Below are 13,227 nucleotides of genomic sequence, written 5' to 3'. Positions count from 1 at the left end.
GAGTCACGCTGTGGTCACGGCTCTTCCCTCAGCTCTGTTTGCTCTTCTGTAAAACGGGGTTGGGGGAGGGGTGGGATTGGAAGGATGCCAGTTATCTTGGGTCCAGCTGCTACTTTATGACTTATGGGCATAACTCCTTCTGACTCATGCACAATTGACGCATTGGGATTATGTGCTGACCAGTCTCTGGGCTTTTATTTACAGGAGGCTGCCCGGGAATGTCTCCCCATTGGAATCGAGGGCAGAGCCTCTGCTGAGTCACCTCTGGCCCCTGGGAGCCCAGCTTAGGGTCTAGTTCATTGGAAAAGCAGCTGCCATTCCTTTGGTGCCAACTGTATGCCAGGCCCAAGGCTAAGTCCACATGCTCTCGCATGGCACGAGCACACTTACTCTCTTATCTCCATGTTATAAATGAGGACACTAAGGCTCAGAGAGGTCATGACACAGAGCTGGGAAAGGCAGAATTGTGATTCAACCCAAGATGAGTCAAATTCCAAAGTCTGGGCTATTTCTAGTCTGCTGCAACTTCTCTCACACGTGGTAGGTGCTCAGAAAAATTATGGGTGGCAGAGAGTGGACAATATATTCATTGGTTGTAAACCCCAGAAAGCATAGCTGCCCAGGTATGTTAGCTACTGACTACTGTTCCAGCCTCCCTTGCAGCAGTATAGGACATGTGACTAATTCTGGCCAATCGGATGAGAGTGCAAGTGGCACAAAACTTTCTAGTTTGTGCCCTTAAAGAGGTTGACTTCTGCTTCCTTTTCTCTACTTCCCACTGGCAGGAATGTAGATGTGATGGCAGTGTTAGAGCAGCCACATTGGGCCATGAGATGGAAGCTGCCAGTTGAAGATGGATGAGCTATAAGATAGAAAGAGTCTGGGTCCCAGGGTGCCTGGGTGGCTCAGTCGGTTGAGCATCTGACTCTTGATTTCAACTCAGGTTATGAGATGGAGCCCCGCATTGGTCTCTGCACTCAGCATGGAGCCTGCTTGAGAGCCTCCTTTCCCTCTGCCCCTCCCCCCACTCATGCTCTCTAAATAAATAAATAAATAAATAAAATCTTTAAAAAAGAGAAAAAGAAAGAGTCTGGGACCTTGATACCATAAAGCCACCATCCAACCTAGGCCTGCTTTTCTCCAGATTAATGTAAGAGAGGAAGATAAATTATTTTCTTGTCTAGGAGACACCTGTTCTTTGAGCCATTTATTTATTCATTTTTAAAATTTAAATTCAATTACTTAACATATAATGTATGATTTGTTTCAAGGGTACAGGTCTGTGATTCATCAGTCTTATATAATAGCCAGTGTATTTGAGCCGTTCTTGAACAGCATGCATCTGGTATCTCACCAATGTATTTGTTAAGTGAGTGAGTGGATGACTGAATGACAGAAGGAACAGTCAGATACAGGTCCGTACACATATAAAAGTGCAGAGATGGCCTTTGTGCCTCGGTGGGAGCGTCCGACCAAATGCAGTGCAAAATCTGTGGCCAGAGGAGCCAGTTTCAGACCTGGCCATTGTACTAACTTGCCGTGGGCTCCTGGGTAACCCATGTGCCCTCTGTGGGCCCCACCCGCCTCAGCTGTACACCCGGCTTAGCAAGTTCACGTGGAATCCGTGCAATTTAAAAATGTTCGCTGATCTTTGCAATGCCATTTCTAGAAATACATTCCCAGAGAAATTCTCACCTCCAAGCTCGTGACCACAGGTGCTAGGATATAGCTGTACCTTCGTTTGTGGAGGAGAAACATGGAAATATCCTTAAGGTAATGAGATAAACAATGGCACATTCATGCTTTGGGGTGCTGACCGCGGACTGTGACCACCAAGAATTCTCTGGTGACACCTCCTGGCACAAAATGAAACTGCAGCCCAGCTCCTTGAGGCACTGGGAATTCCCAGAACCAGAGTGGTTCAGGGTGGCTGTGAGGGTAGCGTGGGAAGCCACAGAGCAAGGAGAGATTTGGAAGGAAGGCACCAAGGCAAGGAGGTGGCCTGGGTTCTAATTCCAGCTTCACTACTTCCTACCTAGGGGAGTGTGGGCCGAGTTGGGACTTTCTCTGTGCCTCAGTTTCTTCTTCTATAACATATGGGCCCACGGGGCCACCTTATGGATGTCTACTAAGGATTTGATGAGAGAATTCATTCATTAGTTTTTTTAAAGATTTATTTATTTGAGACAGAGAGAGTGCGTGTGAGCGTGTGGGAGGAGGGTCAGAGGGAGAGAATCTCAAGCAGACACCCCGCCCAGCATATAGGGCTCAAACAACTGAGCCACCCAGGCACCCCCAAATCTCATTCCTTTATATGGCTGAGCAATATTCCACCATGTGTCTATAACTTGACTAATTTTATGATTTCCACCCTTTGTGTTAAGACTTTAATCCACATGGAGAGTCTGCCTTTGTTTGCCGTTTTTTTCGGGGCCAGTTTCCCAACAGCATTCCCTGAACCATCTCCCCTTTCCTGGGCAGGCTATGGTTCCATGCACTGAGGTTCTCAGGCAACTGTGGTCAGCTCCAGCCCCCCTGCATCCCCGCGTTGGCCTGTGTCTCTGTGTGCCAGCGCCCCACTATTTATATTATGCTGGCATGTGCCTCTTTCGGCTGGTATGGGAAGTCTCCTCTTTACTATTCTTTCTTAAGGTTGTGGCTGTCCACGCCACACCCCATCAAACCCTCAGAACGCCCTGTGTCAAAGAGTGTAATCCTTTTCCCCACAGGACAGGGGAGAAAACAGGCTTCAGGGAAGGGACGTGACTTGATAAAGTTTGCAGAGCTGACAAGTGGCAGAGCTCGGACAAAACCGGGCCTGGTCCCCAGCCCCCAGCTGCCTCTCCTGTCTACAGCACCAGGGCTTTAGCTTCAAGAAGGGAGAAGGGGCTGCTTAAAAGTCTGCTCTACTGCTCACCTGCCAGTTGGCTCTCAGATCCCTTCCTTGTAGCAGGAGAGGAAACCACATTTAAACGGAGAGACCTTCCAACAGGGAATGGGTGACAGAGGTGGTGGCGGAGCCCAAAAGTCAAAAAGGAGAGTGTGAGAAAGCTCAGAAATTTGCAGCAGAAGTCATTGCCACCTCTACGCTGGAGGGAGCAAGGGAGGAGGAAATGTTACAGTAGCCCAGGGCCTGTGCCACTCAGCAAAACTGGAAACACATCTCTATGATAGGACTGGGAGCCGCCATTAGCTGAGCATTTACTATGTGTCCACACCTTCCACTGGTATTTTACATGCATTCTCTACACACAGGATGTGACTCCTCCTGGCTTCTGCTCAGACCTCCTCAGACATGCCCTATGATGATGCTGCCACCCACACAGATCCAGCTCCTGCTTTATTTTCCTTTATCATATTATCAATACCTGAAATTATCCCATATGCCTGTTTGTCTGTTGTCTCCCCCCACCTGCTCTGCCAGTAGACTGTAAGCCCTGTGAGGGCAGGACTCAGGGCTTGGTGTATCTTAGTGCCTGGGTGAGATTCTCAGTCACCCCCATCATAAGTACTTGATGTTCCGACAATAACTAATCTAGGGCGTCTGGGTGGCTCAGTTGGTTAGGCATCTGACTCTCGGTTTCGGCTCAGGTCGTGATCTCATAGGTCATGGGATTGAGCCCCACATCAGGCTCTGTGCTTAGTGCGGAATCTGCTTGAAATTCTCTCTCTCCTCCTCTCCCCTGCATGCACGTGTGCTCTCTCTCTCTCTCTCTCTCAATAAAATCTTAAAAAAAAAAAAAAAAGGAATGCAATTTTGACACATGCTACAAGTGGAGGGCTCCTGAAAGTGTTATGCTAAGGGAAATAAGCTGACACAGAAGAACAATTATAGGCAGATTCATACAGACAGAGAGTAGAATGGTGACTGCTAGAAGCTGTAGAGGGGGAGGACAGAATGTTATTGTTCAATAGGGACAGAGTTTGTGTTGGGGACGATGGAAAAGTTTTGGGTATTGACAGTGGTGATGGGTACAAGATATTGTGAATGTAATTAATGCCACTGCATTGTTCACTTTCAAATGGTTAAAATGATAAATATTATATATATTTCACTCCAAAAAAGCACTCCCCAATTGGTGGAAGAATAGTCAGAAAGTCACTCTATGCCTAGAGGTGAGAAAGGACTTTTTATTTTTTTAAAGATTTTTAAAAATTTTATTTATTTGACAGAGAGAGAAGCGAGAGAGGGAACGCAAGCAAGGGGAGTGGGAGAGGGAGAAGCAGGCTTCCCGCCAAGCAGGGAGCCCGATGCGGGGCTCGATTCCCAGGACCCTGGGATCATGACCTGAGCCAAAGGCAGATGCTTAATGGCTGAGCCACCCAGGCGCCCTGAGAAAAGACTTTTTAAATTAAGCACAAGCATAAAGAACCTGATTCAGAAATGCTCAAAGAGCTTGAATAGACACCTCTCCCCCCAAAAAACCCTTCTGATGGCCAGTGTGCATATGAAATGATGCTCGGTATCATGAGGGAGACGCAAGTCAAAACCGCAAGAGGATACCACTTCGCACCCCATAGGATGCCTCTCATAAAAGAACAGTGGAAAATAACGTGTACCTGTGAGGATGTGAGGACCCTGGACCCCTTGCTCAGTGCTGGTGGGAATGCAGAACGGGGCCGCTGGTGTGGAAAGCAGTTTGGCAGTTCCTTGAAAAGTGAAAACATAGAAATACCATATGATCCCCAATTCCACTTCTAGGTTTATCCCTAAAAGAATTGAACATGAACTCACATTCTCGTACACCTGCTCCCAGCAGCATCATTCACCACAGCAAAGGGCGGAAACAATGCAGATATCCGTCGACAGGTGGATGGATGCACAAAATGTGGTTTGTCCGAATGATGGGATATTATTTAGCCTTTAGGCTACCACGTGGATGAACCTTGAAGACATTATCCAGGGGAAATAAGCCAGACACAAAAGGACAAATATTGTATGGTTCCACTTACTCGAAGTACCCAGAGCACTCATAGCCATAGAGACAGAAAGTGGAATAGAAGTTTCCAGAGGCTGGGGGAGGAGGAGGACAGAGTTTCCATTTAGGGAGATGAGAAAGTTCCAGAGATGGATGGTGGTAATGGTTGCACAACACTGTGATTGTAGCTAATGCCACTGAATTGTATCCTTAAAAGCCACTAAAATGGTAAATTATATGTTGTCTGTATTTTACAACAAAAAAACCCTGCAAATGTATAAAAGGCATTACCCTGATAACATAAAAATTAAGGAATTCTGGCTGAAGGATGTCACAGACAGAGTAAATAGGCAGGTGTCAGAGTGTGAAGACATTGCAGAATATACAGGAAACTTGCAAATGAATAACAGCGGAAAAGACAGCAGCCCCCAAGGAAAAGGGACAATGGATATGGAGAGCAATTTACAGAAGAGGAAAACTACCAGCAAATGAAGCAGGCTCGAACTCATTAGTAATAGGATATGTGAATGAAAACAACCAGGAAACATCCCTTTATGCCTATGAGATTGGTAAAAATAAAAAAGTTGGACAGCGCCCAGATTCTGGTTTCAAAATGCCATTCTCCTGTAAATGGAACCGGGGCTGGGTTAAGACAAGTAGGAATGGAGCCTGGAACATCTTGTCCCAGAAATAAGGGAATGCCCAGAGAATGATGGGGACGTGGTGGAAAGACCTGGGAGCCAGTGAAAAGTGACTTAGGCTGGCTGAATCTAGGTCACTTTGTGCATCAAAATAAGTAATGGTGGTGATGGATTTATTACCCCTGGGATCACATAAAATCCACAGGTCCCTCCTGATATAAATGAATAAACAAATGGGAGTATGACGATTTTAAGATATGCCACCAATTCTTTGACTTACTCTTTTATCTCCATTCTTCTCAAGAGGTGGAATCTCATTCACTTTCCCTTGTGTGGGGGCTGGACTCAGTGATTTGGTTTGGATGGTAGAATACGGTAGAAGCAATGCTGTGTCAGAGAACGAGGTCCGTAAAAGGCAGGTGCTTCCTCCTTGCCGCTCTCTGCCATCACTCTCTCCAGGGGAAGACAGCTTCCATGTCATGGGGACACTCAGGCAGCCCAACTAGCAGGCCCACATGGTGGGGGACCGAAGCCTCCCATAACAGTCCTGTAAGTAAGTCATCTTGGAAGCAAGTGCCTCCGCGCTGAGCTGTCCCACACGAGTCACTAGCCACCAATGGCTGTTACGCGTTGGCTATGGCCAGTCCAAATCAGAATGTGCCGTGAGAAATATACACTGAATTTCAAAGACAGCTTGAGAAAAGATGTCAGATACGTCAATAATTTTTCCTATTGAGAACGTGTTGGAATGCGATTTGAGTTCCATTGAATTAAATACAGTATATTACAAAGATGAATTTCGCCCCTATCTTTTTCTGCTTTTTAAACTGTGCCTACTGGAGAACTAAAAGTTAAGCATGTGGTTTTCACGTACGGCTCGTATTATATTCCTCTTGGCTGCCGAGGCCCCAGTCTCGTTGAGCTTTCAGATAATGGCAGCCCCAGCTGACATCTTGACTGCAGCCTCCTGAGACACCCCCAGCCAGAACCTTCTAGTCAAACTCATGATGAGAAAAATGAATGATTGTTGCCTTAAGCTGCTGTGTTTGGGGGTCATTTATTACATAGCAATAGACCGATTGAGGCAAACATCATACATGATGTTAAAATTAGTGAAAATCAGTGAAACTGAAAAATTAGTGAACGTGGGAGGATTAACAGGATAGTCAGATGGTTTAAGAATATCTCCCCATTGACCACGTGACCAATATTGACATCACCAGTAAGGGGACCATGGCTCTTGGGTGTCTCCTGATGGCAAGCATCGAGGAGGACAGGCACACCACCAGTTGGGTGGTTCCTGACAAAGGTGCAGAGCCTGCCTCTAACCATGAGGAATTTCAGACAGAGCCACAGGAGGGACATTCTGCAAGATAACCGGTCTGTCCTCTTCGGAAGTGTCAAGGTCATGAATGAGAAAGACCGAGGGATTGTTCCTGATTTAAAAAGCCAGGACAACTGAATGCAGTGAGTTGCAGACCGCAGCACACCTCACCCCTAAAGACTTCGGCATGCCTATCATTAGCTAGAGTTCAACATTTGTTTCTGTCTGGAAAACTTATATTCAGTGAAATGCACAAATCCTGGGTGTATTTTTGATTATTTTTGGTGAGCGCATCTACCTGTGTTGCCCAAACTCTTTCCGAGATAGAGAACATGAAGTGGGTTGAATCGAGTTCCTCAGAGAGTCCTAACTCTTGGTAATTGTGAATGTGACCTGATTTGGAAATAGGGTCTCGCAGATGTAACCGAGTTAAGATGAGATCATCCAGGATAAGGATGGACCCTAAATCTGATGACTGGCGTCTTTATAAGGGAAAGGAGAAGGAGATTTGGACGTGGACACATAGGGGGAAGAAGGGCATGCAGAGACAGAGGCAGAGACTGGAGGGATGCCGCGACAAGCCCAGGAATGCCAAGGATTGCTGGTAACCACCATTAGTTGGAAGAGGCAAGGAAGGATTCTTCCCCAGAGCCTTCGGAGGGAGCGTGGGCCTGATTTCAGGTTTCCGACCTCCGGGACTGTTGGAGCATAAACGTACGTTGTTTTAACCTGCCTAATTCGTGGTGGCATTTTGTTATGGCCCCCGTAGGATACTAGTACAGAACATCTACCATCACCTCAGAAAGTCCCTCATGCTTCCCCATTCGAGCCTGCCCATCCCCCAGTTTGAGGGAGCCGCTGTTCTGATGTTTGCTGCCGCCGTAGATGAACTTTGCCTATTCTGGAGCCTCATATAAAAGGAAGCGTGCAGGGTGTACTCTTTTGTGTCTGGTATCTTTCACTCCGTGCGGATTTTGTAGGTGTTTGCATCCACCAGTAGTTGGTACACCACTAATTAAAGTCAGTTTGCTTGGGGGGAGGCAAATTTTGAAGTTGAGGAGGGGAGCGGGCAATAAGGATGGGCAATTTATCCTCAAAGCTGGGCTTGGGGCCCCCTGCCCTGGCCTCTCTGACCTCTCAAGCTTTTCAACCTGCGGGGGCTTTCTCAGCTCAGAGGCGCTGGGGAGGTCGGAGGCTGGGCTCTACTGCCACCTGGTGACGATTCTAGACAGTGCGCCCACAGACGCCCGCAAAGGCCTAGTGGGGTGGGGAGATTGTGGGTCAGGCAAGTGGTTGGGTCCCCAAATCACTGAGCACGTACTCAGCACCTGCATGATTTCACTGTGTGTATGTATACGTGTGTACAGACATGACCTAGATTAGGCCGACCTTAAGGGGCTGCCGGGAGAGGCAGATTACCCGAAACTAACTCCAGTAGGGGCAGAATGAGATTCTGGAGGCACAAAGTGTGGGGAGTGCAGAGGAAACAGGGAGTCATTTGACTTGGGCATTCAGGGAAAGCTTCTCCGGGCATTGTCTCCGCTGCAGGTGGAAGGGAAGGGTGTTGAGGCAGAGGGAACAGCACAGGCAAAGGTGTGGAGGCAGGACCATGTAACATGGCTTTCTAAACTCAAACACATAATAAGGTAACACATATCCGTTATGAACGTTTTAAAGCTAGAAAAAAAAATGTAGGTCTTCCTTCACCTCCCACGTCAGCCCCCAGCCCTCTTCCCGTGGAAGACTTACTTTTGTGGCTTCCAGTGAACCTGCCCCTGGTGTGCGTGCCCCTGTGTAGTCCCACCTATAGGACGAATGGTGGTGCCAGTTTTGGACTTAAACCTAAAGAAGGCCTAGCAGCTTTCGTGTTTGTGCTCTGGGGGAGGCCAGCTGCTGTATAAGAGGGGTGGCTACTGTGCTGGGAGGACCACGTGGGGAGGGAGAGACTACATAACGGGGAACCGAGGGACCGAGGACTAAGCTGGCAGACATACGCTCCAGCCCACCATCAACCATCTGGGCCGTCCTAGCCGAGATGTCACACATGGGGTAAAGGCATCACCTTGGACATTCCAGCCAGCAGCCGGCACTGGAGCAGAGACAGTTGCCCAGATTTCTGACCCACAGGGTTGGGAGCAACCCAAATGGCGGTTGTGTTAAGCCGCTAAATTTTGGGGTGTGTTATCACAGAGCAGTATTCAGAGCACCCCGGGCCCTAGGCTGCCCCTGGTCGCCAGTTTCTTATGGCCCTTCCATTGGGAGAAACCTCCTCAAACACACACATGGGTGAATTCCTGCACCTCCTCTCAATTCTGTGGGGGTTTGCACACCACGCATTCTGGCCCGCACTTGGCTTTTTTCTCTTAATGAGAGATCTTGGTTCTAGATGCGTGTTGTTCAGTGCGGTACTCACCAATCACAGGAGGCTCTTTAAATTTAATTAAAATTGAATAAAATTAAAAATTCATTTCCTCCATCACACTAGCCTCAAGTTCTCACTGGCCACATATGGCTTGTAGCTCCCATAGGGCACAGCACAGATGTAGAACATTGCCATCATTCCAGAAAGTTCTGTGGGACAGTGCTGGGCTAGATCCTCTCCCTCATCCAGGATCTCCCTCGTCCTCTAGACCTCATCCTAGTCTAGATCCTCTCCCTCATCCTCTTCCCCAGCAGCGGCACAGTATTCCCTGGTGATGGTAGCCACTGACACTGTCCACACACTCCTGCTATTACTATGGCCATTCTTCTTTGTGCAGCTGTGAGTATCTTTGTAGTATAAGCCCAGCATTTCTGGGCTCAGCGACGTTTCTGGGCCAAATTACAACTAGAGGTTCTGCCACTTTACACGGCCACTAGAAGTTTGTAAGAGTGTTTGTTTTCCTGCACCATCGACACTATGTGTAATTAAAAACATTTTTTTTAAGCTAATGGCAAATGTTTTTAAGACAAACACAACTTCACCAGGATCTTGCTCCGCCACATCCTTCTTCACCTCATAGGGCCCTTGGGCACCTTCCCATGTTGACATATGAAGATCTGCCTTGTCCTTTTTTTTTTTTTAAATTGTGGTAAAATTCAGATAATGTGAACTTTACCATCTTAATTATTTTTAAATGTACAGTTCAGTGCCATTAAATACGTTCATACTGTAATGCAACCATTACCATAACCATCTGTCTCCAGAAGCTTCTCGTCGTCCCAGATGGAAACTCTGTTCCCATTAAACAACTCCCCACTCTACTCTCCCCTGGCCCCTGGCATCCGCCATGCTCCTTTCTGTCTTTATGAATTTGACTGCTCTCAGGACCTCATCTAAGTGGAATCATACGGTATTTGTCCTTTTGTGCCTGGTCTGTTTCACTTAGCATCATGTCCTCAAGGCTCATTCATATTGTAGTATATCCGAATTTCTTTCCCTTTAAAGGCTGAATAATTGTCGTATGTATAGACCATATTTTGCTTATCCATTTATACATCAATGGACACTTGGGTTGCTTCTACCTTTTTGGCTATTGTGAATAACGCTGCTATGAACATGGGTGTGCAGATATATTGTCCAAACCCTGCTTTCAGTTCTTTTGGGATATATAGCTAGATCATACTAGATACATACCTAGATCATTACTGGATCATAGGGTAGTTCATCTTTTTAATTTTTGGAGGAACCGTTGTACTGTTTCCAACAGTGGCTGCACCAGTTTGCATTCCCACCAACGGTGTGGTGCATAGTTTCTCCATATCTTCACCAGCACTTGTCATTTCCTATTTTTCTTGAGAGTAGCCATCCTAGTGGGTGTGGGGTGTGGTCTCTCGTGGTGGTTCGGATTTGTATCTCCCTAACGATCGGTGACGTTGAGAATCTTTTCATGAGCTTATTAGCCATTCACATATCTTCTTTGGAGAAATGTCTATTTCAAGTCCGTTCCCCATTTTTAATTGGGCTGTTTCTCTGTTGTTGAGTTGTAGGAGTTCGTTACATATTCTGGATATTAACCTATCAGATACATGACTTACAAGTATTTTCTCCTGTTCTTTAGGGCTGACTTTTCACTCTATTGATTTTCCCCTCGGCTTCACAGAAGTTTTTAGTTTTGACATCATCTGATTTATCTACTTTCTTTTGGGGGCCAGTGCTTCTGGTAGTCATATACCTTTATCCCTTTAAACGGCTACGGAGTGGTCCATGTGGAGTGTGGCTGTCTTATAACTGGATCTTTCAGCAATTCCTGAAGGTTCTACTTTCAAAACAGATTCAGAATCTGACCCCTTCTCTCACCACCTCCACGGCCACCCCGCTGGTAGAGTCTCCCATCAGCTGCCTGCATGGACTGCGGTTACTTCCTCCCTGGGCTCCCTGCTTCAGCCTTGACTGCTAGGAGCATCCACTCCCCACCCCACCACTTACAACCAGAGTGATTCCGTTAGAACCCAAGTCAGTTCCTGTTCCTCGTCTGCTCAGAACTCCCCATGGCTCCCAGCTCACCTGGAGTAAAAGCCAAAGTCTATTCAGTGCCCCACAAAGCCCTGTGTGATATGGCCCCAATATTTCTTTCTTTTTTTAAAAAAATATTTATTTATTTATTTATTTGAGACAGAGAGAGAGAGACCACAAGCAGGGGGAGGGACAGAGGGAGAGGGACAAGCAGGCTCCCTGCTGAGCTGGGAGCCCGATGCGGGACTCCATCCCAAGACCCAAGATCATGACCTGAGCCCAAGTCAGACACTTAATGGACTGAACTACCCAGGCGCCGCTGGCCCCCACTGTTTCTGAAATAATTTTCTCCTACTGTCCATCTACTCCACCCACAGCAACTGCATGGGCCAGGCATGCTCCTACGTTAGGGCCTTTGCATTTGCTGCTCCTCCACACGCCTGGCCCACCCTCCCCACAGCTATCTGCATTCATGTTTTTGCTCCGATGTCACCTCAGTGAGGCGTCCTCTGACCACTCTAATCTAAAGTTAAAATCCACATCACCGCCACTGCCCCTGCCCCCACTGCCCTGCCCGCACTCCTCATTTCCCTCTTCTGCTGTATTTTTCTCCAGGGTGTTTACCAGGATCTAACACAATGTATACGTTACTCATTTATCTTGTTTCTTGTTTGTCTTCCCAAGGGGAATGTCAACACCATGAAAACGGGAATCGCTCTGTCTTGTTCATGAATATGTTTCTAGGGTATGAACCACCATAGGTGCCAAAAAATATTTGATGAATGACTAAGTGAAAATGAGCACCTTTTGTCTGTAGACATTGGTTCGTTGGACATTTTTAATTCTTTCAGTAGCCTGCTTCTGTCCTCTGAGTATCTGTCATAGCCATAGTGCCGGCATCTGTATCCCATAGCAAGAGGATTCACTTAAATCACTCCTGCATTCCCAGAACACACCACATGGTGGCAGCATATGCACAGACAAGTTTCACGAGCCAGCCCTGAGCATCTCCTAGGTCTCCAAAACTCTGGATCCCAGGGTATTTGGCTTGGCAGCCCTCAGGGATCTAATTTCAGCCCCATTTGGTAGATGGGGAAAGTGAAGCTTTAAAGAGGAGGTGTAGTGGGGAAAATCTTGGAATCAGGGATCTGGCTTTTCAGTCTGGCTCTTTTACTGGTTCGCTGTGATCTAGGGGGAGGTCCTAACCCTCTTTGGACCTGTTTCCCATCAGCCTACTTTGTGAGGCTTCATGACTTACCAGGCCCTCTGGAGGCCAAGGGGATGCACTCCCATGTGCCACAGTGCGCAAGTTGGGGGGGGGGGGAACTGCTGGCTCAGAATCCCCAAGACAGAGGGGATATTATTATCCCATTCTGTAGACCAGGGAATGAGGTCTAGAGAACACATTGGAGTGTGCCAGCCAGGAGGGCAAAGAACAGGAACCAAAGCCCACCCCTGCAGGCCTGCCATTCCAGAGCCACTAGAGACCGGCTCCATGGACCATCTCTGATGGTTCCTCTTTCAGCCTTGTTTCTACCTGCTGGCTGATTTCTGCCCCTGCGAACACCTTTAATTAATCATTCTCCAACAAGGGAGCGGCACTGGGACTCCCTTTGAGCAAGCTGTCTTGGTTTTCTCCTCCTGAAAATGGGGCTGAGGAGAAGCTGCAGAGGTTGGGAGAAGGGATTTTGAAAGAGGTTTGGGGGCAGAGGAGGGTGTGTATCTGGGTAGGAAAGAGCCTGTTCCTCCACAGCCCTCACCGGGTTCCTGCCCACACTTGCAGCCACATAGGCCCAGCCCACGGATTCTGGTTTTAAAAGAGAAGCTGAAAATTGGAATTTTGATGTGAAGTCTCCTGATTTTTAAATGTTGGCAATAAATTCATTAGGACAAAAAAAAAAAAAAAAC

Source organism: Ursus americanus, chromosome 22, assembly GCF_024610735.1.
Source record: "Ursus americanus isolate L20-20 chromosome 22, mUrsAme1.1.p, whole genome shotgun sequence".
Classification (NCBI taxonomy): domain Eukaryota; kingdom Metazoa; phylum Chordata; class Mammalia; order Carnivora; family Ursidae; genus Ursus; species Ursus americanus.
The sequence above is the reverse complement of the archived record's forward strand: the minus strand, read 5'-3'. Positions refer to the sequence as shown.